The 15757-nt window shown below is 51.6% G+C and overlaps 23 non-coding genes across 23 annotated transcripts; all 23 read left to right on the top strand.

Annotated features, from left to right (window-relative positions):
* The first annotated feature begins 70 nt into the window (after positions 1-70).
* trnaq-cug (transfer RNA glutamine (anticodon CUG)) lies at positions 71-142 on the top strand. The gene has a single exon. It is a non-coding gene; the product is annotated as a tRNA-Gln (tRNA).
* A 284-nt stretch (positions 143-426) lies between these two features.
* trnaq-uug (transfer RNA glutamine (anticodon UUG)) lies at positions 427-498 on the top strand. Its single transcript has one exon. It is a non-coding gene; the product is annotated as a tRNA-Gln (tRNA).
* A 978-nt stretch (positions 499-1476) lies between these two features.
* Positions 1477-1548, top strand: trnaq-cug (transfer RNA glutamine (anticodon CUG)). Its single transcript has one exon. It is a non-coding gene; the product is annotated as a tRNA-Gln (tRNA).
* A 284-nt stretch (positions 1549-1832) lies between these two features.
* On the top strand, positions 1833-1904 carry trnaq-uug (transfer RNA glutamine (anticodon UUG)). The gene has a single exon. It is a non-coding gene; the product is annotated as a tRNA-Gln (tRNA).
* A 978-nt stretch (positions 1905-2882) lies between these two features.
* Positions 2883-2954, top strand: trnaq-cug (transfer RNA glutamine (anticodon CUG)). Its single transcript has one exon. It is a non-coding gene; the product is annotated as a tRNA-Gln (tRNA).
* A 284-nt stretch (positions 2955-3238) lies between these two features.
* Positions 3239-3310, top strand: trnaq-uug (transfer RNA glutamine (anticodon UUG)). The gene has a single exon. It is a non-coding gene; the product is annotated as a tRNA-Gln (tRNA).
* Positions 3311-4288: 978 nt separating this feature from the next.
* Positions 4289-4360, top strand: trnaq-cug (transfer RNA glutamine (anticodon CUG)). The gene has a single exon. It is a non-coding gene; the product is annotated as a tRNA-Gln (tRNA).
* A 284-nt stretch (positions 4361-4644) lies between these two features.
* On the top strand, positions 4645-4716 carry trnaq-uug (transfer RNA glutamine (anticodon UUG)). Its single transcript has one exon. It is a non-coding gene; the product is annotated as a tRNA-Gln (tRNA).
* Positions 4717-5694: 978 nt separating this feature from the next.
* trnaq-cug (transfer RNA glutamine (anticodon CUG)) lies at positions 5695-5766 on the top strand. Its single transcript has one exon. It is a non-coding gene; the product is annotated as a tRNA-Gln (tRNA).
* Positions 5767-6050: 284 nt separating this feature from the next.
* Positions 6051-6122, top strand: trnaq-uug (transfer RNA glutamine (anticodon UUG)). Its single transcript has one exon. It is a non-coding gene; the product is annotated as a tRNA-Gln (tRNA).
* A 978-nt stretch (positions 6123-7100) lies between these two features.
* On the top strand, positions 7101-7172 carry trnaq-cug (transfer RNA glutamine (anticodon CUG)). The gene has a single exon. It is a non-coding gene; the product is annotated as a tRNA-Gln (tRNA).
* Positions 7173-7456: 284 nt separating this feature from the next.
* On the top strand, positions 7457-7528 carry trnaq-uug (transfer RNA glutamine (anticodon UUG)). Its single transcript has one exon. It is a non-coding gene; the product is annotated as a tRNA-Gln (tRNA).
* A 978-nt stretch (positions 7529-8506) lies between these two features.
* Positions 8507-8578, top strand: trnaq-cug (transfer RNA glutamine (anticodon CUG)). The gene has a single exon. It is a non-coding gene; the product is annotated as a tRNA-Gln (tRNA).
* Positions 8579-8862: 284 nt separating this feature from the next.
* Positions 8863-8934, top strand: trnaq-uug (transfer RNA glutamine (anticodon UUG)). Its single transcript has one exon. It is a non-coding gene; the product is annotated as a tRNA-Gln (tRNA).
* Positions 8935-9912: 978 nt separating this feature from the next.
* trnaq-cug (transfer RNA glutamine (anticodon CUG)) lies at positions 9913-9984 on the top strand. Its single transcript has one exon. It is a non-coding gene; the product is annotated as a tRNA-Gln (tRNA).
* Positions 9985-10268: 284 nt separating this feature from the next.
* trnaq-uug (transfer RNA glutamine (anticodon UUG)) lies at positions 10269-10340 on the top strand. Its single transcript has one exon. It is a non-coding gene; the product is annotated as a tRNA-Gln (tRNA).
* A 978-nt stretch (positions 10341-11318) lies between these two features.
* On the top strand, positions 11319-11390 carry trnaq-cug (transfer RNA glutamine (anticodon CUG)). Its single transcript has one exon. It is a non-coding gene; the product is annotated as a tRNA-Gln (tRNA).
* A 284-nt stretch (positions 11391-11674) lies between these two features.
* trnaq-uug (transfer RNA glutamine (anticodon UUG)) lies at positions 11675-11746 on the top strand. The gene has a single exon. It is a non-coding gene; the product is annotated as a tRNA-Gln (tRNA).
* Positions 11747-12723: 977 nt separating this feature from the next.
* On the top strand, positions 12724-12795 carry trnaq-cug (transfer RNA glutamine (anticodon CUG)). The gene has a single exon. It is a non-coding gene; the product is annotated as a tRNA-Gln (tRNA).
* Positions 12796-13079: 284 nt separating this feature from the next.
* Positions 13080-13151, top strand: trnaq-uug (transfer RNA glutamine (anticodon UUG)). Its single transcript has one exon. It is a non-coding gene; the product is annotated as a tRNA-Gln (tRNA).
* Positions 13152-14129: 978 nt separating this feature from the next.
* trnaq-cug (transfer RNA glutamine (anticodon CUG)) lies at positions 14130-14201 on the top strand. The gene has a single exon. It is a non-coding gene; the product is annotated as a tRNA-Gln (tRNA).
* A 284-nt stretch (positions 14202-14485) lies between these two features.
* On the top strand, positions 14486-14557 carry trnaq-uug (transfer RNA glutamine (anticodon UUG)). The gene has a single exon. It is a non-coding gene; the product is annotated as a tRNA-Gln (tRNA).
* Positions 14558-15535: 978 nt separating this feature from the next.
* trnaq-cug (transfer RNA glutamine (anticodon CUG)) lies at positions 15536-15607 on the top strand. Its single transcript has one exon. It is a non-coding gene; the product is annotated as a tRNA-Gln (tRNA).
* Positions 15608-15757: the final 150 nt, after the last annotated feature.

Below are 15757 nucleotides of genomic sequence, written 5' to 3'. Positions count from 1 at the left end.
TATTCTTGCACATTTAACGAAAGAGGTAATCTTGTTTGAGTGACAATTTGCAGCTAGGGGCTATGACTGGGGTTCCATGGTGTAATGGTGAGCACTCTGGACTCTGAATCCAGTGATCCGAGTTCAAATCTCGGTGGAACCTTTCCTCTTGCCAAAGCCAATGATTAGTGTGTGTGAGCGAGAGAGCACTTCTTTTACATTTGCCACCAGGAGCAAATTGATTGGATCATTTCTCAGCCGCCGCAACGGCCACTGCAATTCGCATTGCTCAGCCTCTGTAGCCGGCTGCCTGCACAAGCAGCATTTTGCCATCCTGCGGGCAACTACTATTTGTGTGCAGTCAGAGAACCTTTGCGCAAGTAAGCTGGTGTGTGTGCGTGCCTGTGTGTGGACAAAAGACTGCTTCCTCAGAGACAGAGTCCAGTCGGTTCCATGGTGTAACGGTGAGCACTCTGGACTTTGAATCCAGCGATCCGAGTTCAAATCTCGGTGGAGCCAGTACTCTGTTTGTCCCACTTCTTGTTCAATTCGGGGACAGCTGAGTAAAAGACCCCAATGCAGGCGGGGCTCCTGGCCGCAGGCCTTTTCTGCCTTCCAGCTTGCTGTCTTCTTGAGCGATCGTCCGCTCGGGTTGATGCGGTAACACCAGCCGGGACATTTGCTGCGTGGTCGCTGTCATTTCCTGCGCGGCGCAGTGGGTGCATGTGAACTTGCCACTCTGCCCAAAACTCAGCAGGTGTTGCACACATCACTTCAATCGTCTTCTTCAACACGACCACTTTTAACTTTTCCTTCTATGCCAAGCGTCGTGCGTGAATCCCTTTGCAATGTTTGTACACTGATGCCGAGGCAGCATTGCAATATTCGGGGGAAACAGCTTCAACGCTGCTGGGAGCGGCAGCTTGTCTGCACCGCTTTCATTTGCACAGCAGCCAAACCTAGTCGGAGGCTGAGTGACAGAGGTGGAGTTACGCTTGAGGTAATAATCCAGCCAAGGCTGAACGTCGGAGATTAAATTTTCAAGTGCTTGCCATTCTGCTCATGGGAAAGATGTGCGCGCATTCTCGAGGGTCAGTCAGCCACACACATTGTGCAATTTGCAGTACGGCAGCACCTCACAAACTATCTTGCTTGCCCATTGCTCCCATTCGCTGCAGCCACTGTGAAACTTTTGCGAGCAGTATTCTCGCTGGCTCTCACAGCTGAGCCTGACACGATTCAGCGACACTGCTCTGAGCCCTCAGCAAAACGGGACACTGACCCCTGTGAAACGTGATGACTTGTCCCAATATCCCCCGCTGTGGCTTGGGGGGTGAAAAGATTGGGTGTCATCTTTGAGGGAGGTTTCCTGTCACACCTTTGCAGAACAATGTTTGCACATCATCAGATTCTGTTGTCGCACACGCTATTCTTGCACATTTAACGAAAGAGGTAATCTTGTTTGAGTGACAATTTGCAGGCAGTTCCTATGACTGGGGTTCCATGGTGTAATGGTGAGCACTCTGGACTCTGAATCCAGTGATCCGAGTTCAAATCTCGGTGGAACCTTTCCTCTTGCCAAAGCCAATGATTAGTGTGTGTGAGCGAGAGAGCACTTCTTTTACATTTGCCACCAGGAGCAAATTGATTGGATCATTTCTCAGCCGCCGCAACGGCCACTGCAATTCGCATTGCTCAGCCTCTGTAGCCGGCTGCCTGCACAAGCAGCATTTTGCCATCCTGCGGGCAACTACTATTTGTGTGCAGTCAGAGAACCTTTGCGCAAGTAAGCTGGTGTGTGTGCGTGCCTGTGTGTGGACAAAAGACTGCTTCCTCAGAGGCAGAGTCCAGTCGGTTCCATGGTGTAACGGTGAGCACTCTGGACTTTGAATCCAGCGATCCGAGTTCAAATCTCGGTGGAGCCAGTACTCTGTTTGTCCCACTTCTTGTTCAATTCGGGGACAGCTGAGTAAAAGACCCCAATGCAGGCGGGGCTCCTGGCCGCAGGCCTTTTCTGCCTTCCAGCTTGCTGTCTTCTTGAGCGATCGTCCGCTCGGGTTGATGCGGTAACACCAGCCGGGACATTTGCTGCGTGGTCGCTGTCATTTCCTGCGCGGCGCAGTGGGTGCATGTGAACTTGCCACTCTGCCCAAAACTCAGCAGGTGTTGCACACATCACTTCAATCGTCTTCTTCAACACGACCACTTTTAACTTTTCCTTCTATGCCAAGCGTCGTGCGTGAATCCCTTTGCAATGTTTGTACACTGATGCCGAGGCAGCATTGCAATATTCGGGGGAAACAGCTTCAACGCTGCTGGGAGCGGCAGCTTGTCTGCACCGCTTTCATTTGCACAGCAGCCAAACCTAGTCGGAGGCTGAGTGACAGAGGTGGAGTTACGCTTGAGGTAATAATCCAGCCAAGGCTGAACGTCGGAGATTAAATTTTCAAGTGCTTGCCATTCTGCTCATGGGAAAGATGTGCGCGCATTCTCGAGGGTCAGTCAGCCACACACATTGTGCAATTTGCAGTACGGCAGCACCTCACAAACTATCTTGCTTGCCCATTGCTCCCATTCGCTGCAGCCACTGTGAAACTTTTGCGAGCAGTATTCTCGCTGGCTCTCACAGCTGAGCCTGACACGATTCAGCGACACTGCTCTGAGCCCTCAGCAAAACGGGACACTGACCCCTGTGAAACGTGATGACTTGTCCCAATATCCCCCGCTGTGGCTTGGGGGGTGAAAAGATTGGGTGTCATCTTTGAGGGAGGTTTCCTGTCACACCTTTGCAGAACAATGTTTGCACATCATCAGATTCTGTTGTCGCACACGCTATTCTTGCACATTTAACGAAAGAGGTAATCTTGTTTGAGTGACAATTTGCAGCTAGGGGCTATGACTGGGGTTCCATGGTGTAATGGTGAGCACTCTGGACTCTGAATCCAGTGATCCGAGTTCAAATCTCGGTGGAACCTTTCCTCTTGCCAAAGCCAATGATTAGTGTGTGTGAGCGAGAGAGCACTTCTTTTACATTTGCCACCAGGAGCAAATTGATTGGATCATTTCTCAGCCGCCGCAACGGCCACTGCAATTCGCATTGCTCAGCCTCTGTAGCCGGCTGCCTGCACAAGCAGCATTTTGCCATCCTGCGGGCAACTACTATTTGTGTGCAGTCAGAGAACCTTTGCGCAAGTAAGCTGGTGTGTGTGCGTGCCTGTGTGTGGACAAAAGACTGCTTCCTCAGAGGCAGAGTCCAGTCGGTTCCATGGTGTAACGGTGAGCACTCTGGACTTTGAATCCAGCGATCCGAGTTCAAATCTCGGTGGAGCCAGTACTCTGTTTGTCCCACTTCTTGTTCAATTCGGGGACAGCTGAGTAAAAGACCCCAATGCAGGCGGGGCTCCTGGCCGCAGGCCTTTTCTGCCTTCCAGCTTGCTGTCTTCTTGAGCGATCGTCCGCTCGGGTTGATGCGGTAACACCAGCCGGGACATTTGCTGCGTGGTCGCTGTCATTTCCTGCGCGGCGCAGTGGGTGCATGTGAACTTGCCACTCTGCCCAAAACTCAGCAGGTGTTGCACACATCACTTCAATCGTCTTCTTCAACACGACCACTTTTAACTTTTCCTTCTATGCCAAGCGTCGTGCGTGAATCCCTTTGCAATGTTTGTACACTGATGCCGAGGCAGCATTGCAATATTCGGGGGAAACAGCTTCAACGCTGCTGGGAGCGGCAGCTTGTCTGCACCGCTTTCATTTGCACAGCAGCCAAACCTAGTCGGAGGCTGAGTGACAGAGGTGGAGTTACGCTTGAGGTAATAATCCAGCCAAGGCTGAACGTCGGAGATTAAATTTTCAAGTGCTTGCCATTCTGCTCATGGGAAAGATGTGCGCGCATTCTCGAGGGTCAGTCAGCCACACACATTGTGCAATTTGCAGTACGGCAGCACCTCACAAACTATCTTGCTTGCCCATTGCTCCCATTCGCTGCAGCCACTGTGAAACTTTTGCGAGCAGTATTCTCGCTGGCTCTCACAGCTGAGCCTGACACGATTCAGCGACACTGCTCTGAGCCCTCAGCAAAACGGGACACTGACCCCTGTGAAACGTGATGACTTGTCCCAATATCCCCCGCTGTGGCTTGGGGGGTGAAAAGATTGGGTGTCATCTTTGAGGGAGGTTTCCTGTCACACCTTTGCAGAACAATGTTTGCACATCATCAGATTCTGTTGTCGCACACGCTATTCTTGCACATTTAACGAAAGAGGTAATCTTGTTTGAGTGACAATTTGCAGCTAGGGGCTATGACTGGGGTTCCATGGTGTAATGGTGAGCACTCTGGACTCTGAATCCAGTGATCCGAGTTCAAATCTCGGTGGAACCTTTCCTCTTGCCAAAGCCAATGATTAGTGTGTGTGAGCGAGAGAGCACTTCTTTTACATTTGCCACCAGGAGCAAATTGATTGGATCATTTCTCAGCCGCCGCAACGGCCACTGCAATTCGCATTGCTCAGCCTCTGTAGCCGGCTGCCTGCACAAGCAGCATTTTGCCATCCTGCGGGCAACTACTATTTGTGTGCAGTCAGAGAACCTTTGCGCAAGTAAGCTGGTGTGTGTGCGTGCCTGTGTGTGGACAAAAGACTGCTTCCTCAGAGGCAGAGTCCAGTCGGTTCCATGGTGTAACGGTGAGCACTCTGGACTTTGAATCCAGCGATCCGAGTTCAAATCTCGGTGGAGCCAGTACTCTGTTTGTCCTACTTCTTGTTCAATTCGGGGACAGCTGAGTAAAAGACCCCAATGCAGGCGGGGCTCCTGGCCGCAGGCCTTTTCTGCCTTCCAGCTTGCTGTCTTCTTGAGCGATCGTCCGCTCGGGTTGATGCGGTAACACCAGCCGGGACATTTGCTGCGTGGTCGCTGTCATTTCCTGCGCGGCGCAGTGGGTGCATGTGAACTTGCCACTCTGCCCAAAACTCAGCAGGTGTTGCACACATCACTTCAATCGTCTTCTTCAACACGACCACTTTTAACTTTTCCTTCTATGCCAAGCGTCGTGCGTGAATCCCTTTGCAATGTTTGTACACTGATGCCGAGGCAGCATTGCAATATTCGGGGGAAACAGCTTCAACGCTGCTGGGAGCGGCAGCTTGTCTGCACCGCTTTCATTTGCACAGCAGCCAAACCTAGTCGGAGGCTGAGTGACAGAGGTGGAGTTACGCTTGAGGTAATAATCCAGCCAAGGCTGAACGTCGGAGATTAAATTTTCAAGTGCTTGCCATTCTGCTCATGGGAAAGATGTGCGCGCATTCTCGAGGGTCAGTCAGCCACACACATTGTGCAATTTGCAGTACGGCAGCACCTCACAAACTATCTTGCTTGCCCATTGCTCCCATTCGCTGCAGCCACTGTGAAACTTTTGCGAGCAGTATTCTCGCTGGCTCTCACAGCTGAGCCTGACACGATTCAGCGACACTGCTCTGAGCCCTCAGCAAAACGGGACACTGACCCCTGTGAAACGTGATGACTTGTCCCAATATCCCCCGCTGTGGCTTGGGGGGTGAAAAGATTGGGTGTCATCTTTGAGGGAGGTTTCCTGTCACACCTTTGCAGAACAATGTTTGCACATCATCAGATTCTGTTGTCGCACACGCTATTCTTGCACATTTAACGAAAGAGGTAATCTTGTTTGAGTGACAATTTGCAGCTAGGGGCTATGACTGGGGTTCCATGGTGTAATGGTGAGCACTCTGGACTCTGAATCCAGTGATCCGAGTTCAAATCTCGGTGGAACCTTTCCTCTTGCCAAAGCCAATGATTAGTGTGTGTGAGCGAGAGAGCACTTCTTTTACATTTGCCACCAGGAGCAAATTGATTGGATCATTTCTCAGCCGCCGCAACGGCCACTGCAATTCGCATTGCTCAGCCTCTGTAGCCGGCTGCCTGCACAAGCAGCATTTTGCCATCCTGCGGGCAACTACTATTTGTGTGCAGTCAGAGAACCTTTGCGCAAGTAAGCTGGTGTGTGTGCGTGCCTGTGTGTGGACAAAAGACTGCTTCCTCAGAGGCAGAGTCCAGTCGGTTCCATGGTGTAACGGTGAGCACTCTGGACTTTGAATCCAGCGATCCGAGTTCAAATCTCGGTGGAGCCAGTATTCTGTTTGTCCCACTTCTTGTTCAATTCGGGGACAGCTGAGTAAAAGACCCCAATGCAGGCGGGGCTCCTGGCCGCAGGCCTTTTCTGCCTTCCAGCTTGCTGTCTTCTTGAGCGATCGTCCGCTCGGGTTGATGCGGTAACACCAGCCGGGACATTTGCTGCGTGGTCGCTGTCATTTCCTGCGCGGCGCAGTGGGTGCATGTGAACTTGCCACTCTGCCCAAAACTCAGCAGGTGTTGCACACATCACTTCAATCGTCTTCTTCAACACGACCACTTTTAACTTTTCCTTCTATGCCAAGCGTCGTGCGTGAATCCCTTTGCAATGTTTGTACACTGATGCCGAGGCAGCATTGCAATATTCGGGGGAAACAGCTTCAACGCTGCTGGGAGCGGCAGCTTGTCTGCACCGCTTTCATTTGCACAGCAGCCAAACCTAGTCGGAGGCTGAGTGACAGAGGTGGAGTTACGCTTGAGGTAATAATCCAGCCAAGGCTGAACGTCGGAGATTAAATTTTCAAGTGCTTGCCATTCTGCTCATGGGAAAGATGTGCGCGCATTCTCGAGGGTCAGTCAGCCACACACATTGTGCAATTTGCAGTACGGCAGCACCTCACAAACTATCTTGCTTGCCCATTGCTCCCATTCGCTGCAGCCACTGTGAAACTTTTGCGAGCAGTATTCTCGCTGGCTCTCACAGCTGAGCCTGACACGATTCAGCGACACTGCTCTGAGCCCTCAGCAAAACGGGACACTGACCCCTGTGAAACGTGATGACTTGTCCCAATATCCCCCGCTGTGGCTTGGGGGGTGAAAAGATTGGGTGTCATCTTTGAGGGAGGTTTCCTGTCACACCTTTGCAGAACAATGTTTGCACATCATCAGATTCTGTTGTCGCACACGCTATTCTTGCACATTTAACGAAAGAGGTAATCTTGTTTGAGTGACAATTTGCAGCTAGGGGCTATGACTGGGGTTCCATGGTGTAATGGTGAGCACTCTGGACTCTGAATCCAGTGATCCGAGTTCAAATCTCGGTGGAACCTTTCCTCTTGCCAAAGCCAATGATTAGTGTGTGTGAGCGAGAGAGCACTTCTTTTACATTTGCCACCAGGAGCAAATTGATTGGATCATTTCTCAGCCGCCGCAACGGCCACTGCAATTCGCATTGCTCAGCCTCTGTAGCCGGCTGCCTGCACAAGCAGCATTTTGCCATCCTGCGGGCAACTACTATTTGTGTGCAGTCAGAGAACCTTTGCGCAAGTAAGCTGGTGTGTGTGCGTGCCTGTGTGTGGACAAAAGACTGCTTCCTCAGAGGCAGAGTCCAGTCGGTTCCATGGTGTAACGGTGAGCACTCTGGACTTTGAATCCAGCGATCCGAGTTCAAATCTCGGTGGAGCCAGTACTCTGTTTGTCCTACTTCTTGTTCAATTCGGGGACAGCTGAGTAAAAGACCCCAATGCAGGCGGGGCTCCTGGCCGCAGGCCTTTTCTGCCTTCCAGCTTGCTGTCTTCTTGAGCGATCGTCCGCTCGGGTTGATGCGGTAACACCAGCCGGGACATTTGCTGCGTGGTTGCTGTCATTTCCTGCGTGGCGCAGTGGGTGCATGTGAACTTGCCACTCTGCCCAAAACTCAGCAGGTGTTGCACACATCACTTCAATCGTCTTCTTCAACACGACCACTTTTAACTTTTCCTTCTATGCCAAGCGTCGTGCGTGAATCCCTTTGCAATGTTTGTACACTGATGCCGAGGCAGCATTGCAATATTCGGGGGAAACAGCTTCAACGCTGCTGGGAGCGGCAGCTTGTCTGCACCGCTTTCATTTGCACAGCAGCCAAACCTAGTCGGAGGCTGAGTGACAGAGGTGGAGTTACGCTTGAGGTAATAATCCAGCCAAGGCTGAACGTCGGAGATTAAATTTTCAAGTGCTTGCCGTTCTGCTCATGGGAAAGATGTGCGCGCATTCTCAAGGGTCAGTCAGCCACACACATTGTGCAATTTGCAGTACGGCAGCACCTCACAAACTATCTTGCTTGCCCATTGCTCCCATTCGCTGCAGCCACTGTGAAACTTTTGCGAGCAGTATTCTCGCTGGCTCTCACAGCTGAGCCTGACACGATTCAGCGACACTGCTCTGAGCCCTCAGCAAAACGGGACACTGACCCCTGTGAAACGTGATGACTTGTCCCAATATCCCCCGCTGTGGCTTGGGGGGTGAAAAGATTGGGTGTCATCTTTGAGGGAGGTTTCCTGTCACACCTTTGCAGAACAATGTTTGCACATCATCAGATTCTGTTGTCGCACACGCTATTCTTGCACATTTAACGAAAGAGGTAATCTTGTTTGAGTGACAATTTGCAGCTAGGGGCTATGACTGGGGTTCCATGGTGTAATGGTGAGCACTCTGGACTCTGAATCCAGTGATCCGAGTTCAAATCTCGGTGGAACCTTTCCTCTTGCCAAAGCCAATGATTAGTGTGTGTGAGCGAGAGAGCACTTCTTTTACATTTGCCACCAGGACCAAATTGATTGGATCATTTCTCAGCCGCCGCAACGGCCACTGCAATTCGCATTGCTCAGCCTCTGTAGCCGGCTGCCTGCACAAGCAGCATTTTGCCATCCTGCGGGCAACTACTATTTGTGTGCAGTCAGAGAACCTTTGCGCAAGTAAGCTGGTGTGTGTGCGTGCCTGTGTGTGGACAAAAGACTGCTTCCTCAGAGGCAGAGTCCAGTCGGTTCCATGGTGTAACGGTGAGCACTCTGGACTTTGAATCCAGCGATCCGAGTTCAAATCTCGGTGGAGCCAGTACTCTGTTTGTCCTACTTCTTGTTCAATTCGGGGACAGCTGAGTAAAAGACCCCAATGCAGGCGGGGCTCCTGGCCGCAGGCCTTTTCTGCCTTCCAGCTTGCTGTCTTCTTGAGCGATCGTCCGCTCGGGTTGATGCGGTAACACCAGCCGGGACATTTGCTGCGTGGTTGCTGTCATTTCCTGCGTGGCGCAGTGGGTGCATGTGAACTTGCCACTCTGCCCAAAACTCAGCAGGTGTTGCACACATCACTTCAATCGTCTTCTTCAACACGACCACTTTTAACTTTTCCTTCTATGCCAAGCGTCGTGCGTGAATCCCTTTGCAATGTTTGTACACTGATGCCGAGGCAGCATTGCAATATTCGGGGGAAACAGCTTCAACGCTGCTGGGAGCGGCAGCTTGTCTGCACCGCTTTCATTTGCACAGCAGCCAAACCTAGTCGGAGGCTGAGTGACAGAGGTGGAGTTACGCTTGAGGTAATAATCCAGCCAAGGCTGAACGTCGGAGATTAAATTTTCAAGTGCTTGCCGTTCTGCTCATGGGAAAGATGTGCGCGCATTCTCAAGGGTCAGTCAGCCACACACATTGTGCAATTTGCAGTACGGCAGCACCTCACAAACTATCTTGCTTGCCCATTGCTCCCATTCGCTGCAGCCACTGTGAAACTTTTGCGAGCAGTATTCTCGCTGGCTCTCACAGCTGAGCCTGACACGATTCAGCGACACTGCTCTGAGCCCTCAGCAAAACGGGACACTGACCCCTGTGAAACGTGATGACTTGTCCCAATATCCCCCGCTGTGGCTTGGGGGGTGAAAAGATTGGGTGTCATCTTTGAGGGAGGTTTCCTGTCACACCTTTGCAGAACAATGTTTGCACATCATCAGATTCTGTTGTCGCACACGCTATTCTTGCACATTTAACGAAAGAGGTAATCTTGTTTGAGTGACAATTTGCAGGCAGTTCCTATGACTGGGGTTCCATGGTGTAATGGTGAGCACTCTGGACTCTGAATCCAGTGATCCGAGTTCAAATCTCGGTGGAACCTTTCCTCTTGCCAAAGCCAATGATTAGTGTGTGTGAGCGAGAGAGCACTTCTTTTACATTTGCCACCAGGAGCAAATTGATTGGATCATTTCTCAGCCGCCGCAACGGCCACTGCAATTCGCATTGCTCAGCCTCTGTAGCCGGCTGCCTGCACAAGCAGCATTTTGCCATCCTGCGGGCAACTACTATTCGTGTGCAGTCAGAGAACCTTTGCGCAAGTAAGCTGGTGTGTGTGCGTGCCTGTGTGTGGACAAAAGACTGCTTCCTCAGAGGCAGAGTCCAGTCGGTTCCATGGTGTAACGGTGAGCACTCTGGACTTTGAATCCAGCGATCCGAGTTCAAATCTCGGTGGAGCCAGTACTCTGTTTGTCCTACTTCTTGTTCAATTCGGGGACAGCTGAGTAAAAGACCCCAATGCAGGCGGGGCTCCTGGCCGCAGGCCTTTTCTGCCTTCCAGCTTGCTGTCTTCTTGAGCGATCGTCCGCTCGGGTTGATGCGGTAACACCAGCCGGGACATTTGCTGCGTGGTCGCTGTCATTTCCTGCGCGGCGCAGTGGGTGCATGTGAACTTGCCACTCTGCCCAAAACTCAGCAGGTGTTGCACACATCACTTCAATCGTCTTCTTCAACACGACCACTTTTAACTTTTCCTTCTATGCCAAGCGTCGTGCGTGAATCCCTTTGCAATGTTTGTACACTGATGCCGAGGCAGCATTGCAATATTCGGGGGAAACAGCTTCAACGCTGCTGGGAGCGGCAGCTTGTCTGCACCGCTTTCATTTGCACAGCAGCCAAACCTAGTCGGAGGCTGAGTGACAGAGGTGGAGTTACGCTTGAGGTAATAATCCAGCCAAGGCTGAACGTCGGAGATTAAATTTTCAAGTGCTTGCCGTTCTGCTCATGGGAAAGATGTGCGCGCATTCTCAAGGGTCAGTCAGCCACACACATTGTGCAATTTGCAGTACGGCAGCACCTCACAAACTATCTTGCTTGCCCATTGCTCCCATTCGCTGCAGCCACTGTGAAACTTTTGCGAGCAGTATTCTCGCTGGCTCTCACAGCTGAGCCTGACACGATTCAGCGACACTGCTCTGAGCCCTCAGCAAAACGGGACACTGACCCCTGTGAAACGTGATGACTTGTCCCAATATCCCCCGCTGTGGCTTGGGGGGTGAAAAGATTGGGTGTCATCTTTGAGGGAGGTTTCCTGTCACACCTTTGCAGAACAATGTTTGCACATCATCAGATTCTGTTGTCGCACACGCTATTCTTGCACATTTAACGAAAGAGGTAATCTTGTTTGAGTGACAATTTGCAGGCAGTTCCTATGACTGGGGTTCCATGGTGTAATGGTGAGCACTCTGGACTCTGAATCCAGTGATCCGAGTTCAAATCTCGGTGGAACCTTTCCTCTTGCCAAAGCCAATGATTAGTGTGTGTGAGCGAGAGAGCACTTCTTTTACATTTGCCACCAGGAGCAAATTGATTGGATCATTTCTCAGCCGCCGCAACGGCCACTGCAATTCGCATTGCTCAGCCTCTGTAGCCGGCTGCCTGCACAAGCAGCATTTTGCCATCCTGCGGGCAACTACTATTCGTGTGCAGTCAGAGAACCTTTGCGCAAGTAAGCTGGTGTGTGTGCGTGCCTGTGTGTGGACAAAAGACTGCTTCCTCAGAGGCAGAGTCCAGTCGGTTCCATGGTGTAACGGTGAGCACTCTGGACTTTGAATCCAGCGATCCGAGTTCAAATCTCGGTGGAGCCAGTACTCTGTTTGTCCTACTTCTTGTTCAATTCGGGGACAGCTGAGTAAAAGACCCCAATGCAGGCGGGGCTCCTGGCCGCAGGCCTTTTCTGCCTTCCAGCTTGCTGTCTTCTTGAGCGATCGTCCGCTCGGGTTGATGCGGTAACACCAGCCGGGACATTTGCTGCGTGGTCGCTGTCATTTCCTGCGCGGCGCAGTGGGTGCATGTGAACTTGCCACTCTGCCCAAAACTCAGCAGGTGTTGCACACATCACTTCAATCGTCTTCTTCAACACGACCACTTTTAACTTTTCCTTCTATGCCAAGCGTCGTGCGTGAATCCCTTTGCAATGTTTGTACACTGATGCCGAGGCAGCATTGCAATATTCGGGGGAAACAGCTTCAACGCTGCTGGGAGCGGCAGCTTGTCTGCACCGCTTTCATTTGCACAGCAGCCAAACCTAGTCGGAGGCTGAGTGACAGAGGTGGAGTTACGCTTGAGGTAATAATCCAGCCAAGGCTGAACGTCGGAGATTAAATTTTCAAGTGCTTGCCGTTCTGCTCATGGGAAAGATGTGCGCGCATTCTCGAGGGTCAGTCAGCCACACACATTGTGCAATTTGCAGTACGGCAGCACCTCACAAACTATCTTGCTTGCCCATTGCTCCCATTCGCTGCAGCCACTGTGAAACTTTTGCGAGCAGTATTCTCGCTGGCTCTCACAGCTGAGCCTGACACGATTCAGCGACACTGCTCTGAGCCCTCAGCAAAACGGGACACTGACCCCTGTGAAACGTGATGACTTGTCCAATATCCCCCGCTGTGGCTTGGGGGGTGAAAAGATTGGGTGTCATCTTTGAGGGAGGTTTCCTGTCACACCTTTGCAGAACAATGTTTGCACATCATCAGATTCTGTTGTCGCACACGCTATTCTTGCACATTTAACGAAAGAGGTAATCTTGTTTGAGTGACAATTTGCAGGCAGTTCCTATGACTGGGGTTCCATGGTGTAATGGTGAGCACTCTGGACTCTGAATCCAGTGATCCGAGTTCAAATCTCGGTGGAACCTTTCCTCTTGCCAAAGCCAATGATTAGTGTGTGTGAGCGAGAGAGCACTTCTTTTACATTTGCCACCAGGAGCAAATTGATTGGATCATTTCTCAGCCGCCGCAACGGCCACTGCAATTCGCATTGCTCAGCCTCTGTAGCCGGCTGCCTGCACAAGCAGCATTTTGCCATCCTGCGGGCAACTACTATTTGTGTGCAGTCAGAGAACCTTTGCGCAAGTAAGCTGGTGTGTGTGCGTGCCTGTGTGTGGACAAAAGACTGCTTCCTCAGAGGCAGAGTCCAGTCGGTTCCATGGTGTAACGGTGAGCACTCTGGACTTTGAATCCAGCGATCCGAGTTCAAATCTCGGTGGAGCCAGTACTCTGTTTGTCCCACTTCTTGTTCAATTCGGGGACAGCTGAGTAAAAGACCCCAATGCAGGCGGGGCTCCTGGCCGCAGGCCTTTTCTGCCTTCCAGCTTGCTGTCTTCTTGAGCGATCGTCCGCTCGGGTTGATGCGGTAACACCAGCCGGGACATTTGCTGCGTGGTCGCTGTCATTTCCTGCGCGGCGCAGTGGGTGCATGTGAACTTGCCACTCTGCCCAAAACTCAGCAGGTGTTGCACACATCACTTCAATCGTCTTCTTCAACACGACCACTTTTAACTTTTCCTTCTATGCCAAGCGTCGTGCGTGAATCCCTTTGCAATGTTTGTACACTGATGCCGAGGCAGCATTGCAATATTCGGGGGAAACAGCTTCAACGCTGCTGGGAGCGGCAGCTTGTCTGCACCGCTTTCATTTGCACAGCAGCCAAACCTAGTCGGAGGCTGAGTGACAGAGGTGGAGTTACGCTTGAGGTAATAATCCAGCCAAGGCTGAACGTCGGAGATTAAATTTTCAAGTGCTTGCCATTCTGCTCATGGGAAAGATGTGCGCGCATTCTCGAGGGTCAGTCAGCCACACACATTGTGCAATTTGCAGTACGGCAGCACCTCACAAACTATCTTGCTTGCCCATTGCTCCCATTCGCTGCAGCCACTGTGAAACTTTTGCGAGCAGTATTCTCGCTGGCTCTCACAGCTGAGCCTGACACGATTCAGCGACACTGCTCTGAGCCCTCAGCAAAACGGGACACTGACCCCTGTGAAACGTGATGACTTGTCCCAATATCCCCCGCTGTGGCTTGGGGGGTGAAAAGATTGGGTGTCATCTTTGAGGGAGGTTTCCTGTCACACCTTTGCAGAACAATGTTTGCACATCATCAGATTCTGTTGTCGCACACGCTATTCTTGCACATTTAACGAAAGAGGTAATCTTGTTTGAGTGACAATTTGCAGCTAGGGGCTATGACTGGGGTTCCATGGTGTAATGGTGAGCACTCTGGACTCTGAATCCAGTGATCCGAGTTCAAATCTCGGTGGAACCTTTCCTCTTGCCAAAGCCAATGATTAGTGTGTGTGAGCGAGAGAGCACTTCTTTTACATTTGCCACCAGGAGCAAATTGATTGGATCATTTCTCAGCCGCCGCAACGGCCACTGCAATTCGCATTGCTCAGCCTCTGTAGCCGGCTGCCTGCACAAGCAGCATTTTGCCATCCTGCGGGCAACTACTATTTGTGTGCAGTCAGAGAACCTTTGCGCAAGTAAGCTGGTGTGTGTGCGTGCCTGTGTGTGGACAAAAGACTGCTTCCTCAGAGGCAGAGTCCAGTCGGTTCCATGGTGTAACGGTGAGCACTCTGGACTTTGAATCCAGCGATCCGAGTTCAAATCTCGGTGGAGCCAGTACTCTGTTTGTCCCACTTCTTGTTCAATTCGGGGACAGCTGAGTAAAAGACCCCAATGCAGGCGGGGCTCCTGGCCGCAGGCCTTTTCTGCATTCCAGCTTGCTGTCTTCTTGAGCGATCGTCCGCTCGGGTTGATGCGGTAACACCAGCCGGGACATTTGCTGCGTGGTCGCTGTCATTTCCTGCGCGGCGCAGTGGGTGCATGTGAACTTGCCACTCTGCCCAAAACTCAGCAGGTGTTGCACACATCACTTCAATCGTCTTCTTCAACACGACCACTTTTAACTTTTCCTTCTATGCCAAGCGTCGTGCGTGAATCCCTTTGCAATGTTTGTACACTGATGCCGAGGCAGCATTGCAATATTCGGGGGAAACAGCTTCAACGCTGCTGGGAGCGGCAGCTTGTCTGCACCGCTTTCATTTGCACAGCAGCCAAACCTAGTCGGAGGCTGAGTGACAGAGGTGGAGTTACGCTTGAGGTAATAATCCAGCCAAGGCTGAACGTCGGAGATTAAATTTTCAAGTGCTTGCCATTATGCTCATGGGAAAGATGTGCGCGCATTCTCGAGGGTCAGTCAGCCACACACATTGTGCAATTTGCAGTACGGCAGCACCTCAGAAACTATCTTGCTTGCCCATTGCTCCCATTCGCTGCAGCCACTGTGAAGCTTTTGCGAGCAGTATTCTCGCTGGCTCTCACAGCTGAGCCTGACACGATTCAGCGACACTGCTCTGAGCCCTCAGCAAAACGGGACACTGACCCCTGTGAAACGTGATGACTTGTCCCAATATCCCCCGCTGTGGCTTGGGGGGTGAAAAGATTGGGTGTCATCTTTGAGGGAGGTTTCCTGTCACACCTTTGCAGAACAATGTTTGCACATCATCAGATTCTGTTGTCGCACACGCTATTCTTGCACATTTAACGAAAGAGGTAATCTTGTTTGAGTGACAATTTGCAGGCAGTTCCTATGACTGGGGTTCCATGGTGTAATGGTGAGCACTCTGGACTCTGAATCCAGTGATCCGAGTTCAAATCTCGGTGGAACCTTTCCTCTTGCCAAAGCCAATGATTAGTGTGTGTGAGCGAGAGAGCACTTCTTTTACATTTGCCACCAGGAGCAAATTGATTGGATCATTTCTCAGCCGCCGCAACGGCCACTGCAATTCGCATTGCTCAGCCTCTGTAGCCGGCTGCCTG

Source organism: Scyliorhinus torazame, chromosome 31 (assembly GCF_047496885.1).
Source record: "Scyliorhinus torazame isolate Kashiwa2021f chromosome 31, sScyTor2.1, whole genome shotgun sequence".
Taxonomy (NCBI): Eukaryota; Metazoa; Chordata; class Chondrichthyes; order Carcharhiniformes; family Scyliorhinidae; genus Scyliorhinus; species Scyliorhinus torazame.
The sequence above is the reverse complement of the archived record's forward strand: the minus strand, read 5'-3'. Positions and strand labels throughout refer to the sequence as shown.